Source organism: Perca flavescens, chromosome 14, assembly GCF_004354835.1.
Source record: "Perca flavescens isolate YP-PL-M2 chromosome 14, PFLA_1.0, whole genome shotgun sequence".
In the NCBI taxonomy this organism is placed as follows: domain Eukaryota; kingdom Metazoa; phylum Chordata; class Actinopteri; order Perciformes; family Percidae; genus Perca; species Perca flavescens.
In genome coordinates, this window is record NC_041344.1 from 15730748 (window position 1) to 15754046 (window position 23299).

The window sequence follows — 23299 nt, forward strand, 5'->3', positions numbered from 1 at the left end:
TTGCTTACTGTTAGAGACTTCAAAATGTTGACATGCTCTGACAACTCTGTCCTTTATGTTTCTTCCTCTTTTAAAGTTACATACGTAGGTCTGTAAAGGTTTCTGTCAAGGATGGGTCGTTTTGGAGAATATGCCAATGTTTTACAAGTATGTCCTTGATGTTCTTAGTCTTACGGGTGAATGCAGTGTAGTAAATAAGGTGTGTCTCCGATCTGGAGGGCTTTTGAACTTGCAGATAAGCCTCTCGGCTCTTTGAATCCACTTTGTGTTCTATACATACAAGCCAATATTCTTTGTAATTTACCTATCTAAATCAGCCTGCAACCTAACTGTTTTCATTAGTGCTGTTTCCACCAGGCAGCTGTTTTTGGCACAAAAAAAGCTCTGATAACAAGTTAACACCAAGCTTGTGAACATAATGGAGTATTTATCATTTAAAGAGACAGATATTTCAGCTAAAAAAGTTGGTAAAGACCAAAAACTAAGCTAAAAGGAGAGTTAATATTTCACATATGTCAGATGGCCATTCACAACTCCAAATGAAAGATAATATTGCTCTGTATCTGCTGGATGTGAACAAAAGGAATACTTTTATTAATTACTTATAATAAAATAAAGTTCTTTGAGTTTTCTAAATATAACCATGAAACCATCATCATGCTCTTTTGCCAGGAGCAACTACTGTAGGGAAAATAAATAAATATGTTGACAGTGAAAATATGCAGTCACATTCAGTATGACCATTTTGATCACAGTGTATGTTCATAATAAACATTTCCTTGTTATGTTGATAGAATACGTTTTTACACTGCTTTTGCAAATTTGTTCTGTATGAACAAGGAGAAAGTGTTACCTTGTGCTTATAATACCTTTGCATTAGTTCACGTACCTGTGTATGTTGGCATGTTTGCACATTAATTGTGTATATATATATATAATTTTTCCAGGTTTTTATTGAAATTCATGCAGTACAATGTCTTATTGTACTCTGAAATGAAAGAATAGAACAAATAAATAATTGAAGTTAAAAAATAAATCATGGAATCAATTTATAAACCAAAATGTATTCTAAATTTGTTACTCATCAAAGTATTCTAACCCTTTGGCAGATATAACAGCTGAACACACTCGTGGCATTCTTTCTACAATGGCAATCAAATATTCTTCAGAAAGTTCTTTCCAACTCTGCTGCAGAAGTTCCCATAAATGTGTGGCACTTGTAAGTTGCTTTGCTTTCACTTTTCTGTCAAGTTCATCCCAAACCAGCTCAATGGGGTTTAAGTCTGCTGACTGTGCTGGCCACTCCATGTTTTTAAGCTTACCATCTTGTTCTTTTTTGCTAAGGTAGTTCTGGCATAGCTTGGACTTATGTTTTGGGTCATTATCTTGCTGTAGGATGAACCCCTGACCAACTAGGCGCATACCAGAGGGTACTGCATGGCGCTGCAAAATGCTGTGGTAGCCGTTTTGGTTCAGGGTGCCTTTCACTCTGTACAAATCACCGACCCTGGATCCAGCAAAACCGCCCCAGACCATCATGCTTCCTCCTCCATGTTTGACAGTTGATGTCACACGCTGAGGAACCATCCTTTCGCCTACTCGACGGCGTACAAAAATCCTGCATGATGAACCAAAGATTTCAAATTTGGATTCATCAGTCCATAGCACCTTCTTCCAGTCTTCAGTAGTCCATTGACGATGTTTCTTGGCCCAGGCAAGCCTCTTTTTCTTATTCTGACGTCTTAGCAATGGCTTTCTTGCTGCAACTTGACCTATCAAACCTGCAGCTCGAAGTCTTCTCTTTACAGTTGAAACTGAGACTTGCTTATTACGACCACTATTAAGCTGTGCTTGAAGCTGTTGTCCTGTGAGCCGCCTATCACGCAAGCTGTTGACTCTCAGAAACTTGTCTTCTGATTCTGTTGTGGCGTTGGGGCTGCCAGACCTCTTCCTGTCTGAGTTTCCCCCAGTTTCTAAGTGCCTTTTGATGGTGAAGAATACTGTACTCACTGACACCTTGACATTCTTCGCAATTTCTCTGTAGGAAAGACCAACATTCTTAAGTGTTATGATGGTCTGTCTCTTTTCCATTGTTAATTGCCTTTTTCCCGCCATTTTTATGGCAACACTACTTTCTGCAGTACAATACTGTTCAAAAAATGCTCACGAGGGTATGGTACCACAGTGTGTTCCAACAATACTTTCATACAAACAGAGGGGGTTGTAAGTAATCCAGACAAGTTGGAAAACCTGTGGGAATTGGTAGCACCAACTTTCAAAGCTTGATCAACCTCCATTGCTGCAGAACAGCTTTACATTGTTAACCCATTTCTTGTTCCCTGAAAAAGGTCTTTTTGTAAAATTCTGAAATGTACATTATTTTTCAGTTTTGGATAACCTTACTTTTTTTTAACCTCAGGCAGTTCACTACTTACCTTTGTACCATTTCAAGCTATTGATTGGACTTGAACTACTAAAAGTTCAATAAAAAACAAAAATTGGGGTGTTCTAAAACTTTTGACCAGTAGTATGTATGTATATATATATATATATATATATATATATATATATATATATATATATATATATATATATATATATATATATATATATATATATATATATATATATATATATATATATATATATATATATATATATATATATATATATATATATATATATATATATATATATATATATATATATATATATATATATATATATATATATATATATATATATATATATATATATATATATATATATATATATATATATATATATATATATATATATATATATATATATATATATATATATATATATATATATATATATATATATATATATATATATATATATATATATATATATATATATATATATATATATATATATGATTATGTATGCCCTGTGTGTGTGTGTGTGTGTGTGTGTGTGTGTGTGTGTGTGTGTGTGTGTAGGTCAATGAAAGGCCAAAAGTGTCAGTATATCAACTAAAATATCACGTGTGATCATCTATGCTTGACATAAATCCTTGTTATCGTCCCCATAGATTCATTTTATAATTCTTATGTGAGGAAGAAAGAACAGGAAAGCAATCATTATGCTCCAGAGAGAAGAGAGAGAGAAGAAGGAAACAGAGGGGGAAAGGAGAACTGAAAATGCAAAGTCATAATTGGGCTATAAAAAATATTGTTAGCAGTAAATGATCCACATAATGTGATGACTCAGCAGTTCTTGGGTCCTATCATGAGCCAGCAGTTCTGTGATGGCTGATGTCACTCATGGATAGACACACAGGACTAAAGGTCAGAGCAGAACCAACGCTACTCAATTTTGGATGGGTTACAAACACTATGCAGCATCCAGCATACATTAACATAACGACCACATTCATATCTACCCATGGTGGGAGTCGAGACGTTCAGAAGTAGTTTTGTTTGTGCTTCACAAAGGCATAGCATCCCAGATGTATGAACTCTCCACTGAGTTCAAAGAGTTTATTTACTCCGTCACAACTGAAAATAATTTTCAATAGGTTGCTGGAAGAGCGCAGGATAAACAATTGTTGTAGATGTTCAGATTTCACCTTGCCACCAGATCTCTAGAAAGTTGCCTTTATTTTCTTCTTTTTTTTTCTGGATGAGCAAAACCAGAATGTGAAATGCATCACTTGCTCCCATCTAATACAAGTATAAAGAAGAGCTTGTAGAGATCTGGGGTCTCATTTATAAAATTGTGCGTAGGATCCTTACTATAAGTGTACGTGCGCCCAAAAGCCCAAATTGGCGTACGCTGAAAAAAAGTCAGACTTATAAAACCGTGCGTACGCACACCTGTAAGCAATGTTCCCTTTATAAATCACAGATTGACTACAAGTGTGCGTACGTGGATCAACCTCTTATCCCGCCCTGTACACGCCCATTTTTAACCATAAAAAGTCAATGCTTAACGGCTGTATTTCCAGACTTTGACATTTGATGATATATGCACAGTTTTAAAGACATATATTTAGTTATTTACACTGTGTTCTGGCATTATCTAATGCTAGGGTATTTGATGCTATCCTGTATTCCATGCAGTCGGGCCATCTCATCCTCCTGCGCTCCGTAGCGGAGGTGGTGAACTGAAGTCAGACTGCAAAACTGTAAAAAAAAAATAAAAGTATTGATGCCTCACGCACATTTTTTGACTCCATATCATCCACATTACCATGAAGATTAAATCCAGCAGTGTTATTTGCGCTTGTACTGAGTGATAATAGTTCCATAAACACCTCCAACTCAAATCTTAAATTAAAATAAAAATGTGTTAATGTTTAATCGGCGCTGTCTCGCCGTCACATTGTCCGCTACAGAGCGCAGGAGGAGTGGATGGCCCGACTCCATGGAATACAGAAATACAGGATAGCGTGTACCCTAGCATTAGATAATGGCAGAACACAGTGTAAATAACTAAATATCTGTATTTAATGCTGTGCATATATCATCAAATGTCAAAGTCTGGAAATACAGCCGTTAAGCTCTCACGCATTACACTTAATGTCCTCGTTATCTGTCCAAACTTTAAGTGACAAAACCTGCATGAAGAAAAGTGTGTTTGCCTCGTCTTCAAATTGTATCTCGGGGTGGGGGATACCACTAGTTGATGCTGTGATTTTGGCAAGGTGTTAACAATCACAAATTGTTGTAAACATATAAATACTGCGGTGACCCCCGTGCGTAATGCTGCATGATGGCACTGCTGGCGCTGCAGGAGGACTACGCCAATGGAAGAATCAGGAGAAAAAGAGACTTCAGGGACCATGATGATGATTGGCTAAAATGCCGATTTAGATTCCCTAAAGCTGAGCTCTTGGATCTATGTACTGAATTGGGTCCAATAGATAGGGCAACGCGCTGGAATCGTGCCTTCCCGGTCCAAATAGGCTACAGGTCCTCGCCACTCTAGGGGCAACCGGCTGTTTCCAGAGGGAAATGTCAGAGAGCTAAGTTTAAAAAAAAAAAAAAAAATTATATATAATCTTCAACTTTATCACTAAGGCTGGTTTGGATATAATATATAGTTCTGTTAAATCTTATTATAAACGTCTGGTATATCGAATGTCCCCGAGTGCCGTAATGCCTGCCGTTTTGGACGTATTATTAATACATGTAGTAATAGATCAGGGTTCCCTACACTGTGCAAGAACAGGCCGAAATTATAATTCAATTTGCAGCAATTCCTGAACGTCTGAGAATTCTTTTGCTTTTTCTCAGCCAGTCATCATGATTCGGTGTAACAACTGCCAGTGTCATTCATATACTGATCAGCATTCACGAGGTGCTTTACATTGACTATTTACGGTTAAAAATGGCCGTGTACAGGGCGGGATAAGAGGCTGATCCACGTATGCTCACTGGTAGTTAATCTCTGATTTATAAAGGAAACATTGCTTACAGATGTGCGTACACACGGTTTTATAAATCTGACTTTTTTTTTTGGGCCGTTTTTTAGGTCGGATAGAATCTATCTCCATTGATTCTCGTTCATGGTTTTTCAAAATTCTCTATGTCCCATGTACCGGAATTAGAAGGGTGTGACTTCGGCCATTTGTTCGTGACCTCCTACTTCTGAATGTATAGACTGGAACGCTCTGAAACGTATACTGCCCCCATCAGTTCCGGAAGAGGTGCAGCACCGATGCTGCTAACACTGGCATCGGCGCTAATGGTGCCTACGGTGCTTAAAAAAAATGGGCATCGCTGGTGTTTTGTCATTTTAGAACCGGAAGGTATCGCAAGTATCGGTTCTCGTGACATCCCTACCGCTTACTTTGTTTCACTTTGTGCATCTTTGGCAGATCAGATAGCTATTGAATATCAAAACATCTGTAGTGTAAATGCATCCAACAAGCATTAGAAAGACAAATTGACACATTCTAGCCAGATGTTGAAACTCCATCAGTAAGTCCTCTAAATATAAAAATGACCACTAACAGGGTCTGTCCCATGGATATATCCATTTCCTGTCGCCTGTGATAATGACAAACGATGTTGCACTGGAATGACTCGGAAATGTTGATGTCATTCTCATTAAAATGATGGGGAAAAGGCAGATTTCCAAGAGATAAGGCCATCCTGAAGGTGCATCGAGCTGCTGTGGTGTTTATCTGATCCCTGATCAGTCGGACTATTGAATCATTTGTGTGGGTGAGGGAGAATTAATCTGTATGGGCCAGGGAACGGTGTGAATGAAAGCTTGTGGAGAAGATAAAACTTCTACCCCACTACGACAGTCATAAATGAATCTATACGTTTGTGTTAAAGCTATCTAAACTGTTATTGCTGTAGCTAAACTGCAGATGTTATTTTTCTCTTCTGGTGCTTTTGACAGTTACTCAATACTCAAAACCAAAGCACACGTATACAAGTATGTGCAAGAATTCAATAAGTGTTAAAAGTTTTGGTGTGAAAGCTTAATTGACATTAGCACAGAATACAGCACAACCTGACCTGCCTCCAGCACATGAATAACTTATGAGAAGACTATAGACTATTGGGACTCTTTATGGTCTAATGCGGACCTGGCCAGCGTCCCCACAAGCCCCTCAAGTTGGGAATCTTGTCCCTCACCATATTGGGTTTGATGTCACAACTCCGTCTGGATCCATTTTGAGGCAGCCATTTTGTTTCCCTCCTGGCAAACATTTCACCCATTTTATTTGGATACAGTATAGGGAATTCAGCACATATGAGCTTGCGCCGAATCGTGCAGGGGATCATGATTAGGACGCCAACAAGCTGGTAATCACAGTATGTTGGAGAGTTAAAAGATTCTAGTGAACTCACCAGGTAATCAGTCAATATGTTACCACACTCATCTATGTGATGTTTTTGGAAGAAATCATACCAGACTTTGCTACAGGTTATGTCTGATATGCACTGCTACGCTTGTTTTGTTCCATATCAACTTCACTCCCATTATCTACCCTCCTTCCTACATCCTTGTCTCCTATCCTCCTCTTCTTTTTTCCTCACCTTTTTGGTCTTCCTCTCTCGATTTACCAATGCCTCACTCCTCTCCAGTGTCTCACTCACTCACTTGCTAACTGTCTTCCTCTCTACTTGCATATGCAGTGCACCAGAATAGGTTTCCATAGGGAATGGCTCTGAATATTATCTTAAATTTTTCATTCCTCATCTCTGCTGCTAGTTTTACCCTCAATTTGTTGCTCAGAGCCAAAAAGCAACATGGGATTCATGAAACGTGCACGCACCACAGAAGATGCGATTATAGCCTATCCATCTCTCTTTTCATCCTTCTCTCTCACTATCCAAAACAACATGGGAATCGTGAAACGTGCTCCCACCTCAGACTGGAGTACTTTTCTTTCTCTCTCTCTTGTCTCCTGTTTCCCTCACCCCATCCCTCCCGATGTTTGCCTCCCTTTCAGTCCCTTTTATTTAATTTTTCCCTCTCACTCGTCTGGATTTGCGTTATCACTCCTTCTCTCCCCACTTCAATGTCTCTTTTTCTCTGCCTTTCTCTTCATCTGTATTTCACTCCCTCATGCTCAGAGGTAATTCTCTCCCTCCTCTCTTGAGCCTTATTCATCATCATCATCATCATCATCATCATCATCATCATCATCATCATCCTCCGTTTCTCTCTCACACACATACACACACATACAGTACACACTCACATTGACATGCACAAATCCAGTCAGCATATCAATGTCACCTGCTCTGAGCAATATGGAGGATGATAGCGTTTGGATGGGTTGATGGATGAAAGGATGAAGAGGAAAGAGAGAGAACACTAAGAGAGAGGAGCAAAGAAGAAGTGAATAAAAAATAAGCTTTGTTTGTTCTTATTCTGAAGTGCATTATTTACCCCAGGATGTTCTCTAAACATGCATTGTTGTTAAAAAGCATTTAAATAAAGGATGACTACAACTATGCAAGGGGTGAGAGAGATAAGGAACAGAGACAGTGAGAGAGAAAAAGAGGAAGTAAAAAAGCCTATTTATTAAGGATTTGAATATTTTGCTCACATCAAAAACTGAGGCTGTAATTTCCAAAACTCTGCATCTTCATTGTAAGGCAATTCTCATTATTATAACAATGCAGAATTCTGTTAAAATGTCAAAATGTTGTCAGCCAAGGTCTTAATCATTTTGTAACAATAGAAGGCACATGAAGGGATACACAGGGAATTATATGGATGCATATTAGCAGGCAATATTGGATTTTATTAACTGTGATTTAATCAAAGCAGATCTGTCTCGGCAATATCATTTATTTATTTATGACATGTATAAAGTGGTAAAAGGCAGCAGAGTCTTTTTAAAGCGCCCATATTATGCTCATTTTCAGGTTCATAATTGTATTTTGAGGTTGTACCAGAATAGGTTTACATGGTTTAATTTTCAAAAAACACCATATTTTTGTTGTACTGCACGTTGCTGCAGCTCCTCCTTTGACCCTGTGTGTTGAGCTCTCTGTTTTAGCTACAGAGTGAGGCATCACACTTCTATCCCATCTTTGTTGGGAGTCATACATGCGCAGTAGCTAAGTAAGGACTACTAGCTAGAAGCTAGCCACCTCGTTCTCAATAGCAAAACACTGCTACAACACTATAAAACTACTTACATGTCCCTCGTCTGCAGGTATTCCACGCAACGTTGGAAGTGTGCCCTCGTTTAGAAGAAGTCTCCCGGCTAATCCTGCCTTGTACTGAAGTTGGAGAAACCGCTAGCTGATGTGGTATTAGCTAAAGTGGTTAGCACACACCAAATGTTTCGGCCAATGACGTAGACGGCCCTGCCGATTTTGACCAGCTCACCCGGAGATTGAAGGCAGGATACATTCAGAAACCCGTATCTCACTCAAAACAGCATGGATATTTTTTTTCAAGTTTGTATGTGTGGTGAAGCACCAGAGACCAGTGTTGGGCCTGAACCTGTTCATTGAACGATAGTTCATGAACTCGTTCATATTTTGGGCGAACGTGAACTGTACGTACTGTATTACTGCCTGATGAACGTTACTGTGAACTCGTTCATTCTGGTGTCTGTGAATGGCACACTCTCTCAGTTTAACTTCGTTCAATAGGGTGCCAGATTTCTATAGATCCTTCGAGGCGAAAACCCAGCTAAAACACACCGTAAACTGACCTTAATATGTAGCGGAAAAAACACCCAATCTGGCAACACCAGCCACCAGTGTCGCACCGCCACATGCGTCATCAAAACAAAAAGCAGCATGGAGGCGACGAAGAAGAAAGGAGGCTTCGTATGATCAATTAAATGAGTTTTACGACAAGGTCGGTGAGGATGCAAAAAATCGTACATTTCTGTGCAAATTTTTCCCGCCGGCTTTCAAAAAGAAACTCCGAACTTCAGTCACATCCACAGCAAACCTGAAACGGCACATTGAACTAATTGGATATGAAGATGAAATCCGACGCATAGTTTCAGTGTTAAAACTGATAAAAAAATTGCTGTCTGTGGTTCTATATGGGCTGTGGCAATAATTTTGAAAAGTAATAGCTCGCAGCAACATATGGAAAAAAAGAACTATGAACTAATTCATTTTTGGAACTGTGAACTTAGTTCAAAATTTTGAAGTATGAACTATAAACTCAACTAGCCAGTTCATTTTAAAATTTGTGAACTGAACTTTGAACTAGTTCATGTAGAAAGGGAACTTTCCCAACACTGTCAGAGACACAAAATAACACCCCAATTGCCCATATTATTTTTTCATAATATGGGCACTTTAACACAATGAAAAGATAAGGGGGGTTCAGGAAAACTACAAATGAAACAAAATGCTCAAACATTACAACTCTGTCGATGAGGCAACCAGGAGTTGTATTGTGAGATTTCTTTTGTTTAAATATCTTAAAGGTAAACAATTCAAGAGTCATTGCTCTTGGCCAGGGATGTGCAAAGGCAAAAGGACAACAAAATCAGATAGAATTACATGCAAATGTTGTCCTTCAGATACTGCTGTTTGCTTGTTTTGCATGAATTATGTATCTTGTATTCAACTTTTCTTTTGTTCTTTTCGTTTGCTCCACAAGCCTGCTGTTAACGCACAATTTCCCTGCTAATCAAATTGTTGTAATGTTTGAATTGCTTATTTAAAACCATCCATGTTACATGTACAATCGTACAATACAGGGTTTCTAAATACAAACTGGAAATTTTCATTAATTCCGTTAACAAACACGCACACAAACACATGCCAGCAAAGAAATGACACGGACAAGTACAAACACACATCAATCAAACTCAGTCTATCTTGCTTTAACACACACACATTTATGAAAGCAATGTCATAAATATGGAAAGATGGAGCTTAGAGAGAGAGAGATAGAAAAAAGAAATGAGAAGAGAATAGAGAAGACTACACACACACACACACACACAAACACACACACACACGCACACTGAGGAGGAGGAGGAATGATAGATTAACATCATGTGTCGTCATAGACAGTTTACCCATGTGACATTAGCTAAGATGATGGATGAGCGCGGTTTATAGACTAAAATGTGTGTGTGTGTGTGTTAAACAGACAGAAACGTAACAACTTTGTGTGTCTCTGGCATGTGAACGTGCAAATATGTATGATTTTTGTATTATGGGTTTGAGCAAATTAATTTTTTCATGCACGTCATACACTATACCCACTTATTGTTCTCTCGTCTTTTTCCCTTTGTCTCTTTTCTCCAAATGCTTATGTAAATATATATTGGAGGATGTCCAAACTCAGTTGATTCCACTTTTTAGGCCTTAATTCATAATGTGTATTATCAATGATGTGTACGAATATAGACAAGACAGAGCAGGTAAATTATTTTATTAAGTCAAGTGTGTCTGTTTGTGTGCGAGTGCTTCAGTGAACCAATAACACAATATGTCATCAAATGTGTATTTTACTAAACCAGATTAGATCAGTAGAGGGTTTACAAGACAACAACTGAGAAAAATATTTTAAATAATTTAGGGCAACAGTAATAAAGCAGTTGGTGATGTATTTATTGGTTTAGAGGGGAGGGGAGGAGCTGAACATGTGCTGAACATCGCAGCTGAGTTGAACAACCAAACATCTGATCTAATTCTTATCACTGACTCCAGATGACAACTGGGACAGGAGTCAGTAGAGCCTCTAGTCCTATGGGACGCTGCTCTCATATCATAGCCTTTGATTGGTAGCTGGTTTATCGGGTAAGTCCTGTCTAAAATGTCTTGATGTACAAATGCTTTGGTGAATTTAAAGCCATCCTCACAGTCAAGGACACTGCGTGTGTGTGTGTGTGTGTGTGTGTTAGTGTCAAAGTGGTGTCTTTTTACATAAACTGTGATTTCATCAGTTGTACAGTGCAGTTTACAGTGGGTAATGGTGGGTTAAAGTTGTCTTGATGTATCTTCACAATTATCATCTTCATTAAAAGTGTTTACTTAACTATATTTCTGTGAATTATTGTAAATTCCCCATGCAGAGTTTTCTCTAAAGGGGCACTCCAGTGATTGACAGGATGAAGGACAACTTCCTCTTACTCCCACAAATTTCACTCTTGATACCTCATTTTTTTCATCAAAACGTAGAAAACGTGTGAGTGCCATCTAACTGCCCCATTGACTCCGGTGTTAACAGAGACCAGAAATTTCAGGAAAAAAACAGACAAAACTACTTTTTTTTTTAGCTCGCCATTTTATTCAGTCCACTCTCTCACGATATTGAATCACTTACCTCAACTTCTTCTCGGTACATTTAAGCTCAGTTACATCCTCACACTAAAACAAAACATTTTCATTGCTTACATTAAATTTGACCCCATTTATCCCTTTCTGACTATTCCAACTTTTCATACTCCATCACCTGCATATAAAGCCAGTAATATAGTTTAGCCCACCACATTGTATTTAGAAATTGCATTATCTAGTTTATTTTGAACTTAAATAAAGTTGGTGGACTCACCAGAAACATGACACAATGAGTGCAGCAGTGGTATCCTTACCTTGAGACCCTATTCTGGGTCAAGCCCCAAAAACACTGGATCCTACATTTCCCATTATGCAGCCAGTGGCATCTTTTTGTCAGAACTGTTCGAGATAACCGTGAGGAAACCAGGATCATTTTCTCAGACTTGAGGAAACTTCTCCAGAGCCACAGAACTGTTCAAATAAATTACAAGTAAATTGTATAAAATGTGTGGAGTTGCCCTGTAATTTAAAATTATAACAATTATTTGAGCGGATATTTCAGTTCAGAGTACTACATTTATTGTTGTGACTTCTTTATGAGGGTATTGATTACTAACTTCCTGATATGATTGCACTGTCTAAAAGCACCACAGGCTTATGCTGTGCAACCGTGTGTGTGTGTGTGTGTGTGTGTGTGTTATACCACTAATCAATAATTTGCAGAGACAAAATGTGATAAATTGTTCATTGAGCTACCCTTTTCTTCTCACATTAAATTATTTTTGTACCTCACTAAAGTTCTAACAAAAGGTTGCATCAAGTTTTTAAATCAATCATCAAAATTTTGTGTTATCCCTTTTAATAAAAGTCTATCACTGTGCTGTATTCCTCAACATTAGCTCAAACTTGATCTGTGAACATCCCCAGGAGTGAGAGCCGCTCCACTGGAAATAAAAAGATCAACTTTTCCATGAATTTTCCATAAATCACTGTTGTGCCAACAGTTCTAATGAGGAAAATATGTCCTTATCCCCCAAAACTGACACTGGCAATGTCCACAAATATGGAAAAAGCTGTCAGAGATCAAGAGGAAAACATGTCAAGTCTGGTTTAGGGTGAATTAACCCTTTAAAACTGCTAATCGTCCCATTTGAAAATTCGAAATATGAGAATGGTCATTGGTGTACCGTATGTTGTCAGTATGTGCAGAGTAACTGAAAAGTCTGCCGAACAAGGAAGAATACAAGTGAAAAACCGTGTGGAAAGCTGGATAGGATCCCACAGAAATGGCTTTGATAGCAATGTGTAAAAGTAGACACTGGTAGCGTGTAGACAGTTGGCACCATGAGACAGACAAAGACAGAGAGAGAAAGAGCAACATATCGAGAGAGAGAGAGAGACATTGTGGTTTTTCTTCTCATGGATATATAATCAGTTTAAGAGGAAGTTTTTTCCTCTCAGTTTTGCTTTGATGCACAATCACATTTCGATCCGCACTGTAATTCTGTCTGTCTCTTCATCTGTCCCTCTCTCTCTTTCTCTCTGTCCCTCTGACTATCTCTCTCTCTCTCTCTCTCTCTCTCTCTCTCTCTCTCTCTCTCTCTCTCTCTCTCTCTCTCTCTCTCTCTCTCTCTCTTGTTGGTGTTTGATGTGGTGGCACCCTGGCATTGTTCTTGCTATTGTGCCAGTGTGGAAAGAAGGGAATGGGATGGAGGGAACAAGACAGAGATAGATGAAGGGATGGTATTGCAGTATTGATGTGGCGTTGAGGCCCCAGTAAAGTTGAAAATCTGGATATAATTGACAGCTACACTGGCAGATCTGGGATTGCCATCAGAACGGAGAGGAATGTTCTAGAGTGTTCGGGAATGACCTCTGAGAACTTTCTGAAAGGGCCTGCAGGCAGCAGGACTCATATATAATCATATCATCATCACAAATACCAAACATTCATGTTTCTAATTATTCCTCCTGCTCTCCCTCTTTGTTTATCTTCCATTACACTGTCCTTATCGTGTGTGTGTGTGTGTGTGTGTGTGTGTGTGTGTGTGTGTGTGTGTGTGTGTGTGTGTGTGTGTGTGTGTGTGTGTGTGTGTGTGTGCATGCTCTTGCACACTCTTGCACTTCTACCTTTTATGAGGACCAACTTGGACAGGTACAGGACCGACATTGAGAGCAACGACGACAGTCCAAATAAATGGCTCGGACTATTCTCCATGTTTTGTTCAGGATAAAAAAAAGGAAAATACCGAATTAAAATTTTATTATTATGGTTTTAAAAATGTTCATAGAAATGAATGTCTGCATGTTTTTATTGTAAAAACACTTTTTACGTAGGCTTTTTGCTACCATGACACATGGCATATGTCTTACATCTTTGTAGGTCTTGACTCTGATTGTGTGATACTTGAGAAACGTTTGTTCTTTGCAACCCTTTGTTGTTTTGTATGTGTCCACTTTGGTTTAGAATCTTTGTTAAACATATATGAGGATTATGTTTATTTGTTTTCACCAAAAGACATTTTGGGACATAAGACCACTTCAATTAAACCTCATCTCTTGATCATTTCGTGGTCTTTTTCATTTACAACAGCAAGCTGACAAATCTTCCAAAGCATTTTGACAGAAAGCCTTTATCAAAGCAGATGCAACATCAGTATCCTTTCTGTTTAAAATAACAGCATACACACAACAAAAGGCAAGAGAACAGTTACTCAACACAAGAAGCAGAATGTATTTAAGATCAACTAGTTATTCAAATCAAATTGTATAATCCCATCAGACCAAGATAATGGGATTATACAATCAGTTGAGAACACCTGTTTCCTCTTCATGTGGCACCTGAATGTGTTTCCAGATGGATGTTTGTCTGTGTGCATGAGTATCTGCAGGTGTGTGAAATAAACACGCACACACACACAAACACGCACACACACAAACACGCACACACACACACACACACACACTCGCGCACACGCACATGCACTCGCATGCACGCGCGCACACACGCACACACACACACACACACACACACACACACACACACACACACACTTCTTTCTCAGTCTCTCTCTCTGTGATTCTCTGTTTGACCCTCTCTCTTTCTCTCTATCGATTTAGACCACAGCAAATGACAAATTCCGTTTAAATAACTCTAGATGAATACAAAGAATCACTTAACTGACTCGTACTGGACACTGACAAGACAATCCAGAAAATTACTTATATGGGCTTCCAGATGAATCTCTGTTTGCGTACACCAAATACTAAAAGGAAATCCCGTCTTTAACTTGCAGTTAATACCTAATGATTTGAGTTGTCAACTCTCCTTCAGAAAAACTTTCTTCTTTTGGATGAGCACAATCAGTGTATTTTCTTTTCCACGGCCTTATTTATTAGGCAACAAGTCCTGCAAACCATACACGACGATATAAGTTCTTTATTTCTACCCTGAAATAGGACCTACACAGGAAGGTTTTCCATCTAAACCAGAGAATGCAACGGTCGCGGTTTTAAACACGTCGTTAACGTTGTGAAACAGTCACAGTTTGGTTATGTTTAGGTACAAAAACTTAGTTAAGTTTATAATAACATTGTGGTTTGTGTTAAAATCAGACATTACTTCACTTCTGGTTACGCACGTGACGCTGAACGTGAACTAGCTCTCCTTGTTCCTTCAAGTTAAAAAAACTCGCCATTTACTTTTATTCTTAAACGGGACACGAAGACTGCTCCAGGGTGAAAGTCCTTTGTTTGTTTGACCTATCCACCATCCCAACCCTACCCCCTAAAGCGGAACTTGGCACTCTTATACTTTGTCACATTACTTCTGCTTTGCTCCCATCAGTCACTACGGCGACTAGTGGGCACCGCCACTATAAACGTGGAGGTCAGTTGATACCCACTGACTTTTAAGGCGGACACGATTAGTTTTTTTTTTTTATCACAATTATTACATGTACAGTATATCAATCTTAAGCTTAACCTGCTGTTGTGTTTGCCACTGTCAGAATCAGCCATAAAACTCCCTGCTAAAACATTTTCCAAATATATCGAAAGAAATTCAATAACTTGCTTGTACAGATGTTGGAGAGTGTGCAGTCATTTTTATATTTTATTCATTGTCAGCTTTGCTTGGCAGCTGCATGAAGGACTTTCTCATGCTTTTTAATCGCTTTCAACAATGTTTGTTGCCTCAGCACTATTTTCATCTTAGCGCTCGTAAATTTGTCCTTTAACGTTGTAATAGTGCAGGGACAGTGAAGTTTCAAACTGATGAGTAATCATTTTTTTAGTTGCAGGTGCCCACTGAGCAAATGTTGTTTGTGTTTGAGTGAAACTGGGTCTCCAAATTTAACTTTTTACTTTTATCCCCACATTTGAAATGACACCAAAACAAATAGACACTTTCTGTTCAGTGGCAGATAAATACCTTACTGTACAGCACAGCTGGTTACTGAGTTACCAGTAACTGAATCTGGAAATCATATGTCATCTTAATGAATCCAATCTGACTTTGTTTTAACTTTGAGTATGAATTGAAGACCTGTGTTGGTATTCCCTTGTTGTTTTGCTCGCTGAGAAAATACAAAAAGTGGGAAATGTCACCTGTAACTGTCAGGCGTAACTGTGTTGTGTGTGAAATTCAATGGTTCAATGGTGAATTCAAAAGAGGACACTAAGCGTTTGAGAAAGATAAAGGGCGATGATGGGAGACTGAAAGAGAAAAAGGAAAGAAAGACGGAGAAACTCAAAGAGAATGAGTGAGCCAGAGAGGAAGGAAATTAAGAGAGACAGGCTAGAGAGGAGAGAGACCGAGAGATGATTGATGGAGCCAAAAAGCCGATTTCTTGCTTCATCTGATCTGCATTACTCTGCAATCAGCAGACACACACATACGCACAGGCAGACACACACACACACACACATGCACACACACATATGCACACACACACACACACGCACACACACACACACAGGCACACACACCTTGCAATCAACGCACGTACACACTCAACGTCTCCCTCACATACTATAAATCTGCAATCAACACACAGGTTACTGATCAGCGACTGTCATCAACAACACACACTGCATACATATAGACTACACACACATATACACACACACACACACACACACACACACACACGCAGTCAGTCAGTTTAAGCTGGTGATGAAGTCCGTACTCATCTACCTTGGTACAGATAGGTTTGGTCTGTACACATCCAGTGGCACACACACACACACACACACACACACACACACACACACACACACACACACACACACACACACACACACACACACACACACACTTGCTTGCTTGTTTGTGGTTGTACATCGAATCCGATGATGACGTCCACTTCTGTCTTTTAACGGTGAGTTTTCTGATGGCTGTATAGTCCTATCCTGGATCCACAGGTTCTATTGCAGGTGGGGCATGTATACATGGTATTGGTGTTACTGGCATCTGATGGGTGTGGGTGTGTTCCTCTTGAGCCTTCTTTTTTGTCTACAGACTGTCCTTTCCTCCTTGAGTGCTTGGGTCCCATCTAGACATAGCTGCCGCCAGGTGTTGCGATCAGCAGCCATGTTCTCCAGGTCCCCAGGTTTGATTTTGCACCTCTTAAGCGCTGTCTTCAATTGGTCTTTAAAGCATTTCTTCTGGCCTCCGGCAGAGCGCTGGCCTTGGTGTAGCTGGCCATATAGCACTCTGCGGGGCAGACGATTATAGGGCATCCTCATGACACGCCCCAACCAACGCAGTTGGTGCTGGGTGATTGTGGCCTCAATACTCTTGCAGCCTGTTCTCCTGAGGATCTCAGTGTGAGGCACTCTGTCACGCCAAGTGATTCCCAGGATGCGCTGGAGACAGCAGATGTGGAAATGTTCCAGGGACTTGATGTGGTGGCTGTAAGTAACCCAGGCTTCACAACTGTAGAGGAGGGTGGTGATGCAGACCGCTTGGTAGACGCAGATTTTTGTGTTGAGATAAAGTTTCTTGTTCTGAAAAACCCGCTGCCGGAGTCTCCCAAAGGCAGCTGGTGCTTGTTTGATTCTGTTCTGGACCTCATTGTCAATGCTATTGTCTTCAGAGATAATGCTCTCCAGGTATTTGAAAGATGAAACAACTGACAGTTTTTCATTTGCAACAGTGAAGATAGGTGGTGTGGGTGGGATGTTGGCACTCCAAGATTACCACTGTTTTTGGCGGTGTTGATGGTCAGCCCCATCCTGCTGTATGCCCTCACTGCCGCATCTAGGACAGACTGGAGGTCTTGTAGAGAGTGAGATACAAGAGCGCAGTCATCTGCATACTGCAGCTCAAGTATCCTCACTCTGTGCAGTTGGTGGTTGCCTGCAGCCTCCTGATAATAAAGAGGTTACCATCCAGCCTGTACGCTACTGTCACCCCACTGCTGTCTTCAGTCTCCTTGTGGAGAAGCTGGGTGACACATATGAGGAAGATGTTAAAAAGCACTGGTGCCAGTACACACCCTTGCCTTACCCCTGTGCACACAGGAAAAGGGCTAGACTGTTGACCTGCTATTATCACCCTAGTAGTCATTCCATCATGAAACTGACGGAGGATGTTGACAAACTTAGTGGGGCATCCAATCCGGAGGAGGACTTCCCACAAGAGATCTCTCTGCACAGTGTTGAAGGCTTTGGAGAGGTTGACAAAAGCCATAAACAGGTCTTTATGTTGCTCCCTGCACTTTTCTTGAAGTTGCCGGGTAGTAAAGACCATGTCAACTGTGTTCCTGTTCTTTCTAAACCTGCACTGTGACTCGGGTAGCATAGACTCTGTGATGTCATTAATCAGTCTCTATAGCATCACCTTGGCCAGGACCTTGCCTGCCACAGCAAGAAGTGATATGCCCCTATGGTTGCCACAAATCCCTATCCCCTTTGCTTTTATATATGGTGACAATACTGGCATCTCTCCATTGCTGTGGGATGTTTTCATCAGCTCAAACCTTGGTGATGTAATGGTTTAGTGTTCTTGTGCAGAGGTACCCTCCCTGTTTTAACAGTTCTGCAGGAATATTGTCAGAGCCAGGAGACTTGTTGTACTTCAGGGAGCGGACAGCTGACAGAACCTCCAGGAAGGTTGGAGGTTGGCTAAGGTTGTCAATAAGGGGAAATTCAGGCAGTTCGTCCAGGATGGTATAGTCTGCATCAGAGTCCTGATTTAGTAGGGTGTTAAAATGTTCAGCCCACTTCTCCAGGATGCTATTCTGGTCTTTCAAGACTTTAAGCCCATCTGCTGTCTTCAGGGTAATTATGCAGTGACTTATTGGGCCGTAGATGGATTTGACTGCATTGTAAAAGTCGCGCATATCATTTCTGTCAGTGAATGACTGAATTTCGATTTGGATTGGAGAGTCTTCTCCATCCACCACTTGTTCTGTAAGGTCCGCAGAGTTCTCTGCACTTCTCGACAAGCTTTTTGCCATTACTGTCTGGCAGTGCTGGATAAGTTTTTTTTTTTTTTAGGGTTTCCTGATGTGCTTTGTGCATGGTGCTTAGTAGGTTATGGATGGACTCTGAGTTGTTATCAAACCAGTCTCGATGGTCCTGCTCTTATAGCCGATTGTTTGGGCTGCTGCTTCATGAAGGGCTGCAAGAGGTCCACTGCTGTTCTGTGGCATTTACACCCCTCAGGAGGAGTTCTAGTTTCTCAGCCAGGGAGCGACGAAACTCATTCCTTGTAGTGGTGACTTCCAGGTGGACACAGTCTTAGCGCCTCCTACTGGGTCCATGTTTTTGCATGGGGGCGCACACTTTCATGAGGACCTTGGTCATGATCATGCGGTGATCTGTCCAGCATTCTGCACCTCTCATGGCCCGGGTTATGAGAACGTCTCTAATGTCACAATGTCTCACAATTACATAATCAATCAGGTGCCAATGTTTGGAACGTGGGTGCATCCATGATGTTTTATATTTGGTCTTTTGCTAGAAGATGGTGTTGGTTATGGTCAGGTTGTGCTTAGAGCAGAAGGTAAGTAACCTCATGCCATTTGAGTTGGCCTGACCAATCCCATGTCTGCCAAGTACTCCTTTCCATATCCCACTGTTCTGCCCAACACAAGCATGGAGTCCCCAAGCAGGAGGATCTTGTTGTTCTTGGGGATCTGTTGGAGAGCCTCATCCAGTATCTGGTAAAAGTCTTGTGAGTCAGTAAGTCTCACTCAGGGCAGCAATGTATATGTCATAGCGGCTCAGCTCGGCTGCAACCAGGGCTGTCCTTCTATGGGGTCTTTCAGACCTGCCATAGGAGTCCAGGAGGGTTATGACGTTCCATTTTGCCAGTTTAAGGTTGTAGGATTTGTTTCTTCTGTTTCGACCGCAGAAGTGGAATGACCCGACAAGCACGGTATCCTGTCCAGGTGTGAGTTAAGCAGTGTGGTCCCTGAATAGGGCTGCTCAGTCGCACAAGGGTCTGCCAAGAACAGCTTCCACTCAGCCCCAGCTGTTAGCAACCAATATCCTGTGCCGGTGACATGCAGGGCTCTGACTAAGAGCTCCCAGTCTATTCAAACCTGCGTCCGTCGTCAGACACCCCATCGCCACCAGACTTCAACCAGGTGTAGATCCAGATAATATTCACCGTGGTCAGAGGCGGATACCTGCACAATTCATTTTTTAAAGTGCTAAAGGGGGCGCACTTTCCCCAGTAGCACTATCTTCACCATGATGAGGTAGGTCTGGTGGCATGGGTGGGCCCAGGATGACGAGCTCCCCATCCTGCCTGCAGGAGGCTGCTAGGACCTAGCTCTGTTTAGGCCCGCCTATTACGCATCGCCAACGCATTGCTTTTCTGTTGGGGTGTGCGCCCTTTGCCTTGCCTCAAGAGGCAACCCCATAGCTGGGGCATTGGTTGACGAGTGTCAGGGCATGTCCACTGTGTGGTGGGCCTGCGCACCACATCTCTGGGGCCCACTGCTGCTCTGAGATCCCCAGCAGTTTAGCCTGGGACTGCGAGGTACCCAGTTACCATGTGTGGCCGCGAGGAGGCACTGCAAAAGTCTTGGTGGTGGAGAGACTGTGTACTGGCGGAGGAGACTTACGCACTTCTTTCCACACACACACACACACACACACACACACACACACACACACACACACACACACACACACACTGCTGAGAGATGAGTATCTGAAAATGCTGCACGCATAGGCCCTGTCTCAAAAAGTTAATGGTAACACCTCCCAATGTGCTATACAGCTACTTTGGGTTTCCTTTTTATTTTATTTATTTTATTTCCCCGAAGGACAAATTCATCTTTTTCGCTTGTCTCTTCAACAGGAGGGTAAAACGTCAGGGTCAGCTACACAACTGCTCCCCTGGAACTGTAGGCCTTCAGTACATTGCTCAAGGACATCACTTTCTTTTTGGCAAGAAAAACAAAATATACAGACTTAAAAGTAAAAGTCTGGACTCCACATGTAATCATATTCATGGTTTGAAATGATAAGTGTTATGCATAGTGTTTCAATTTGCACTCAGGGATATTTACACAACAGTGTTGTTAACATGCTGCTTCTGGGTGCTATCTTGGAGCTGATGGAGAGAGTAGTAAAAAGCCAGTGAGAATTCTTGATTCTAATTAGCTGGAAAGTGTTAGTTATGAGAGTATAGCTAGTTTGTTTTCATTTTAAATTAAAGGTGTTGAACTCTAGTTAAGGACAGCAAACAGTTATAATATAATAAGAGTGTTATTCGTGCCACAAATAAGAAAATAAATACATGGCTGCTCAGCAAAAACCATGCAAATTTAATGTCAAATGTTACCACATTTGTGTCAATCTGGATGTCCAATTCAACAGTAAAAGGATGACAGACTTTTAAAGCTATGTTAGCCAGAAAAGCTTTGCTTTGGTTGGTTCTTTGACTCTCTCTGTGTGGAGAATACAATTTCAACAACATTATGATGCAAACTGGTTGGATCTTTGGAATATACACAACCTCGTTAACTCTGAATAACAGCATGTTCTAATCAGTTTAGAAGAAGAATTTGGTATTTGAGCGCAGGAAATAACACACATATATGCACAAATACGCATGCAGACACACAAAACAACAACCCTGCTTAACATAGAGATGACAAATGAGAGCACAGGTTTAAAAACATTCAAGTCAATTAAACACGTTTCTCTCTCTCTCTCTCTCTCTCTCTCTCTCTCTCTCTCTCTCTCTCTCTCTCTCTTAAGCCAACACACACACACACACACACACACACACACAGAATGACTCATTATTAGTCTAATGTATGTGAAGTCTTTCAAAGCAGATGCATGCAAAGGCACACACACACTCCACGTGGATGAGTGATTAGTAACTTAATGTTAGTGAAGTGTCATCATTTTTCAGTTCAGTGCCCGGAGGTTTGTTGGTATGAATTATGACCTCTGTATTGCCATACATCTACCACTCTCTCTGTTTTTCCTCCATCCTCCCTCCATCCAGTTTTCTATTTTAATGTGTGTGTGTCTCTCTCCTGCTTCGTTTCTGTCTTCCTCCCTTTCTCCTTCTCATCGCTCATCTCTCCTGCCTGCCTGATCATCATAATCAGATATGATTCATAGTGACACACACACACACACACAAACACACACACACACCTAACACAGACTTGCACACACACAAATCGTAAATCAGATATTTGTCCTGCGGTGGGCTATCATAATTCTAACGATAACAGAATCTCTGGAAGATTAAAAAAAACACACTGCAACAAGATGATGTCTGATAAATTACTCTCCTTCAGCGGTTTATGTGCACACACACACACACACACACACACACACACACACACACACACACATGCACACACAAAAAGCACTTTTTTGTGCACAAATACACAAATACTTGCTTAACCAACTGCTCTTATGTATCTAAAATGACTACACTCATATACGTACACAGGGCACACACCTATCCTTCATCTCTGTCATTATTTACTCATACTTTCTCCAGCCTATCTCGTTCTTGATGTGCTACACACTGTCTCAGTTTAGCTGATGTAGAAATGCTAAATGATGCCATAGTTTACTAATGGGATTTATACTGCGAGCATGCTAATGATCGCTGGTCGCTGATGTTAAAGGTGCAATCAGTAATGTTTCACTGGCTCTTTGCACAAAATGAGTGTTATTTATGAGCAGGGGCCCTGCAAGTGTTGCTGATTAATGCCAGCAGCTCAGCAGCCACTGAGGTAACAGAGGAGCTTTAAAACTTTCTAAAGAGGCAGGTCTGTTTAGTAAGCTTGTATTTGTGAATGTGAATGTCAACTTCTGCACTCTATTGAACTGATTGATTTTATGTTCCAAAATGAAAAAGCCACCATTTAAAATAACTAATGCTTGCTCTCTCTGGGTGCTTGTGGGTATGTAAAGAAGACATTTAATAGGTTTGCTTTGACATTACTGGTGATTAGAAAATCGTTGCTCCAAAAATGTTTTCTCAATTTATTTAGCCAACACCAAATCAAGGGGCTTTTCAGATATTCACAGAAGGAGCTGAACCGGCAGCATGTTTACAAAATGGTTCCTTAACCATTTGATCAATTTTTTATTAA